We start from the raw sequence: 7,229 nt of genomic DNA, 5'->3' as shown, positions 1-7,229 counted from the left end.
TCATATTTAATAATTTAGATATTCACGAAAATTCAGAGTTAATTCAAAGGCTATATCAAAACAGACAAAAACTGAATAAAAAGTGAGTTTTGCAGCAAAAGGGTCATTAACAGGAACAAAAACCATGTGTCTCCATTCACTGTCATTTATCAAACTATACAGGTTTTACTGGTGAATCAGTGCTGTAGAAGATGATACTGTTTCCATGTTCACTATGAAGCCTCTGAACATCCAAATGGGTCATATCTGATGGCCATGAAAAGATGAAAAATGGCATTTTATAATAATATTTATATGTATTGATAGGATTAGTGGATCAACAGGTATTAAATATTTGAGATCAGTGGATGCTTTTGATCGCTGTTGGAGGTTTGGGTCTTTATGGGTTAATCTACCTATCTCTAATAGAGACAAATACCCCAGGTATCCTGGGGTCTTAATATATTAGTCGTCACCAGCTAACATGCCATTGTTTTGTTGCTACATATGTCCTTTACTTGAAACAATCCGATTTGACCAAGACAAAAAAAAACCTGCAGAATTTGTAATGACATGTGATTAGGGTCTTGAAGCTACAACGTGAAGAGTCATAATATGAGTAATTGTTTTACTTATACGCAAAATATGATCACAATAACCCTTTACGTTGTGAGGAAAAGTTTGTGTTTCGAGTAACTGCATGGTGCAAAAGGTATAATGAGACAAATAACTGCACATAAATGCAACTTTTCTTTTTTATAAAGAGGAACTTGTATGTTCTTAGACTCCAAATGCCACAAGATACACTCATACTATTGTGTACTGTCACATTATAGAGACGTTTAGTATTTACGTCTCTTAAAAATGTAATTTTTAGATGATGCAAATGGTTCTTGTAATGGTTCACCATAGTTATCTCAGACTGTAATAGTTTTGTGTGAAGGACATTTGTAGAAATAGTGCATTTAACATGTTTGGTGAGTGACTGCGGATATTTTAAAGAGATGATGACATAAAAGCCTTGTTTGTCCGATTTTACGCAAACATGTCACCACATTTAGGTTGGGGTTCTTAATGTGGCTGAAGGAAGTTTCTGAAGTATACTGAACAACAAAAGAAACGCAAGTATGTTTCGGTATTGGTTTATATGGGAGTTTTATTATGAATATTGGTTTCATATGAGATATTTATATCCAGCTGTGAAATTTACAGTGGGTCTCTCTTGCTGTCCTTGTAGCACTGAGTTGACGGTCACAGAGATGGGCCAAGCGAATATGGCGATCCTGATTACGGGTGGTCACACGTGGTCTTCCAGATCTTGGTCTGTCCCGAGTGGTCCCTGTGTCACAGAATCGTGTCCTCAGCCTACTGATGGTGGACTCGTGGACTTGCAGACGTCTGGCAACGTTGCGAGCCGTTAAACCAGCATCAAGCATACCAACAGCGCGTTCTCTCAGATTATCGTTAAGGCGAGGCATCGTGGTAATGCAGTAACTTTTGAATCTTACCATTTCTTTTTGTAGCCCCCGGATAAACAAAGGGAATTGCCACTCCCATTTGTTGCTCCCACTACTATATCACTCAAAACGTACCGCGCCTCCGATACTTTGTACACGTGCTCAACACCACTCGTGGTCGTTTTTGCCTGCAAACACACGCTCCAATGGTTACAACTCACTTATTGTAATGTGTATCTCACTTGACAACTCAACAGGACAGCTGAACTCTTGCCTAAATTAGCGACCAAAACTTGCGTTTCTTTTGTTGTTCAGTATACTTTACTTAGTGACATTATTTCTTTATAGAAGTGTTTATAGAAGTGACACTTAAGGTGCTCTCCGGAATTATGAGTGGTGTTCTTGATGATATTCCAAAACCCGTTAATGAAATACATTAATAAGAATAAGAATAAGAACTTTTGGAATTAACAGATAATTGTCTGTCCAATATTTTACTTTATTGTATTTTTATTTTATTTCATTGATTCATTTTGAACACGCAAAGAAGCAAAATAAAACAAAGCAAAATAAGACAAAAACAAAACAACATTTAAATAAACAGAAACTATCTTCAAGTACGTCTGAATTTTGCAAGGTCAAAAAGGAGTAGGAAGAAGTATAAACTTATTTAATCCTACCCCTCAAGCCCTCAAGTGCTTTTACACCTTTATCAATAACTTAATACATGAATCAAATAATAATATTTTTTTCCTAATTTAGCATTCAACGCACAACTAATGCATAATGCAGTAATTTAATTATGCACAACAATGTGATCATGGTAGTAAAGTCATACAAACAGACATCAACAGTTCAACAATTTTCTTCAGTAATTACAGCATATTTATTAATACAACATTATCCATAAACAAACAGCCCTCATTTTCATTATTAAATACTGTACCTCACAAGACTTAATTCTTTATATCTTTTTTTTTTTTTTTTTTATTAACCGAATTGTTTGATATTTGTTTTATCTCCACACACAATTTGCTCCACTATTTTACTCCACAGATGGTAATACAGAAACTTTTTAACAACACATAATGCAACATTTGATGCATAAAAATGTCAGAATTAGTGCCATTGAGTAGATAATGACGTCTTTCACTGGAGATAAAGAATTTTGCCCGGGTGGATGAAGATGTAAAGTCAGTGGATCAATGAATTCAGCAGGATTGAGCCTCTGGAGGACAGCTGCCAATATTTCAGTTTTAAGCAGTTTAAGAATGATTTTAGGTTACGTTACTATTGCTTCGATAGTCACTACGTATAATTTTCATGGTGATATCACTTGATATTAAATATATGTGTTTTTTTTCCAGTTGCTGAACATTTCTTTTGACGGATTTCGGTCAACGATGTCGGCTGGAATAACCTGAATTTCTTATCCAATACTTAACATGTCTGTCAATGTTGTGATGTTTTCTTATTGTGACTAATCTGGACACTGTTTGTGCTTTGTCCTTTTTGATCTTCTCTGCATTTCCCTCACCCCTTCCCCCACTTCTTTTTATCCCTCATCTTTCAGCCAGTCTATCTTTCCCGCTCTTTGTTGCTCCCACTAGCTCACTGCCTCTTAGTCCTCTGATGTTTCAATCGATGAATAAATGATTGCTTCTATTTTCACTCCGAGTGCTTGGCCAACACAAGCTGCTTTGCTCCCCAGAAAGAGTTAGAGATAGAATTTGAGAGACGGATAGACAGAACAAAACAAGGGGGGGGAGAAGAAAGAAAAGCAAGACAGACAGACAAACATGTTTGGAGGGAAGGTCTGGTTGCATATGACACGATGAGCTGTCAGTCAGTAGCTGAATGTATTTGCATCTTTTAGCGTTGATTGGCGCATCAAGAGACATAGCATCACTCCTTCTATTCCCAGCTCCCCCATCCTCAACACTTGACACACACGTCTGTGAACCTGACAGTTGCACTTCATTTCATCATTTTGCATGTTGGCCTCCGTGCTCCGTTTATGCACGAATATCTTGTTTACCAAAGAGTTTAATAGGTGCGGTAGTCTAATTATCTTGTGCATACATTGCCCTCTAAATGCCACGACTAGCAAAGCAGCACTTCTGGGACTAGAGGACAGACACGGTGAGAGGTTTGACCTTGCTTAGGCCAGCTGTAAGGTGCATCATTCCCCCAAGGACAAAACCACTTACCAGTGATAGGAAGCCAGTGTGTGCCAAAACGGTCTTGCAAAAAATGATGAATAGCACAACAGTACATTTATTGTATTGCACAAAAGCATGTTTCCCCAAAATGTAATTTTCTGGACTGACTTACGGCCAGTGTCTCTGAGGTCTCTTTGTACAGTACATCTCAAGGTTGATTAATGTTGCCTTGAACATTTTACTGACTGTCAGATCACTATTTAAACTGACACGAACTGTAATTTGTATTCAACTAAATATGACAAAGTTGCTGCTACTTCTAGAAAAAAAAAAAAAAAACTAATACAGAAGTTGATGGAATTTAAAGAACACTGAACAGCATATTACATGGAAAAGAAAAACATCTGACCAATCCTGAAGCAAGAATAACAGCTGAATTTTTCATAAAATATGATGATGATCATGATAAGGTAAACTAAAAGAAAAAACAACAACAATAAAAACACAGATTTCCACAGAACACTCCAGAATGCAGACAGCAGTGAGTCAAAACCCAACAAAAATGCACTATGAAATGTACAATTATTTCAATGTAGCACATTAACCCATAAAGACCCGGTGTTATTTTTGTGGCACTTCCCAAATATTTCCCCCCCCCTCTATATTTAACCTACCTTAAGTCATTTATTCCCATTTACTGTAATATTATCTTCTGTATTTTGTGTTTTTTTTCCCAGTGAAAATCATGTATTTTCCTGTATTTAATTCACTAATCATGTAGATGTTCATAAAATCTCAGACAAAGGTGAGGGTTATTATATCAAAAACAGAGAAAAATGAAGAAAAAGTAACTTTTTCAGCCAATATATCATTAACTGAACATAAACCCAGTGCCTCCATTCACTGTCATTGATCCAATTCCATGGGTTTTACTGGTGAATCAATGTTGTAGAAGATGGCAGTGTTTCCACGGTAACTGCGGAGCCTCTGAACGTCCAAATGGGTCATATCTGATGACCATGAGAAGATGACAAACTTTATTTTACACCAATTATTTACATGTATTGATAGGATTAATGGATCAACAGATATTAAACAGTTTATATCAGTAGATGGTTTTGGTCATAGACGGATGTTTGGGTCTTTATGGGTTAATAACACTTAGAAACTTATCTTGGACCAAGACAATTTTATGTGATTTGACTAATCATTGTGTGGATACAGTACACAAAATATTCAGTCATGAATTTAATGTCCTGACCTGACCTTTCACTGTGTTTGAGAACCAAGGTTATATTAGACCCTCATGGATATCAACGGTGATTGTGTTCAGTTGTAAAGGTTTAACAGCATTCGTTATGATGAACATCCTGGAGACCACCCACGACACTGACCTTTTTAACCCATAAAGATCCAAACATCCACCAGAGACCAAAAGCATCTATTGATGTAAAATGTTTAATATCTTTAGATCCACTAATCCTATCAATACATGTAAATAATTGGTGTAAAATACTATTTATCGTCTTTTCATGGTTATCAGATATGACCCATTTGGACGTTCAGAGGAAACACCGTCATCTTCTACAACATTGATTCACCACTTAAACCCATGAAGTTGGATCAATGACAGTGGATGGACACACTTGGTTTATGTTCAGTTAATGATAGATTATACTGAAAAAGTCACCTTTTCTTAAGTTTTCTCTGTTTTTGGTATAATAATCCTTAAATGTAGTCTCAGTATGATGACTAAAGTACGTGATGATTAAATTAAATATAGAAAAATACCTGATTTTCAGTGAAAAAACTTAAAATACAGAGGATAATATTATGATAAATAGCAATAAATCACTTAAGAAAGGTTAAACAGAGAGAAAAAGGAATTTGGGAACTGTCACAAAAGTAGCACTGGGTCTTTAAGAGTTAAAACCTCGCCATGTCCTATTAAACTGAGATTTCCCGATTCGTAAGCCTGTGTCTTTTTGCTTTTCGAGTTTCCTTACTTTTTCCTCGACAAACTAAATCTGCAGTTGCGTTAACTAGGTTGACTGGCATCTTCTGCTTCACTTGAGCTTTACAGTCAGTCATTCATCAGCACTACCCGCTGGCTCTCAATATCCAGTTATATTCTTACAGGTGTAAAAAGCATCTTTTCCCCTCTGCTAATATTGTAACTTCAGTACAGCTTGATGTAAAAAAAAAAAAAAACCTGATGCAGCTCCTTCCTCGGTAGCCTTCGGATGTGTTGTGCTTTTCGATATTGCAGCCACTATTTGGTTCTGGTATTAGTATGCATAGGTTTGTTGAGAAGGGGATAAGAACCTGCTTAGTTTTTTATTTTCTATTTTTTTCACGGCTTCTGATGAGGAGAGCATCTTCCACTGAATCTAAATATCAAATCACTTGCTAATAAGCAGTGGCTTGACTTGCCTGTCTCTAATTCTACTAATACCCCTGTCTGTAAAAAAAAAAAAAACACCCCAAAACATTGTAATCAATCAGATCTTCTGAAAGTCTGCACTGAATATTTAACACTACTAATATGTAACACTATATAATAAGTACACACTATGAAGCATTAGTTAAACATGAACAAATACTGAATTCATTATTTATAAAGATCCCATTTCGTGTCAGGTAACATTAATTTATTCTGTATTTTTGGGTAAAATCATACCTTAAATTACATATTGTTTTGGCTAACATTACTTCTTAGTAAAGCTCTTAGTTTCATGATCAGATCTTTCATGGTTTTTGTCTTCTTTTTGTGATTCTGAACCTTGTGCTCCTACATGATTTGTAAACTAACTTAAACTGAGGCTAACCTAGGTTTTCAAATACAGGTGTAATGGAGAATAAAGCGTATTAGGGCATCATAAGAAAATAAAAAAGCTTGTCACAACGAGTATAAAGTCATAAAATATCGATATAAAACCCATAATTTTATGATAATAAAGTCGAATACAAAAAGAATCACGATGTTATGAGAATAAAGTTGTAGTTATAAAAAATACCCTCATAATTTAACAAACTATGAAGCATTAGTTAAGCATGAACAAATACTGAATTCTTTATTTATAAAGCATATTTCTGACATGAATACTCATTAGTATATGGTTTATAAGCACAGTTATAAATGTTTTACCAATCATTCATAATCATAATCATTCATCATTCAATCATGCAGTTTGTTTGATAATCCCATGTGCTTTGTCTTTCCTTTGTTAGAATAACTGAGACTTTTGTGAGTCTTTAGACATTGCCAACCTTTAAATCTCATTTGTAAATGCTTTATATGGCATAGATAGTGCACACTTTAGATGAGCTCACACCATATACTTAATTAATGAGTAGTAAGTGCTTTATAACTGCCTGAAATAATGAATTCCTGTATTAATAACTGTTTATAGGGCATCTATTGGAAAATAAACGTGTGAGTTAGTATGAAATACCTACTAACATATTCACTAACCATTAGCACATATCTGAATAGTGTATGTGTGTAACAGGGTCAATTATCTAGCAGCAGTGTGGGTATGTATATTATATTGTGTATTGTTATAATTACACAAAATCTGATCATTTTATTTTAATTTCTTTTGGTTTGGTACCTGACATTGTGGGCCTC

This window comes from Sphaeramia orbicularis, chromosome 12 (assembly GCF_902148855.1).
Source record: "Sphaeramia orbicularis chromosome 12, fSphaOr1.1, whole genome shotgun sequence".
In the NCBI taxonomy this organism is placed as follows: Eukaryota; Metazoa; Chordata; class Actinopteri; order Kurtiformes; family Apogonidae; genus Sphaeramia; species Sphaeramia orbicularis.
Note: the sequence above shows the minus strand (reverse complement) of the source record.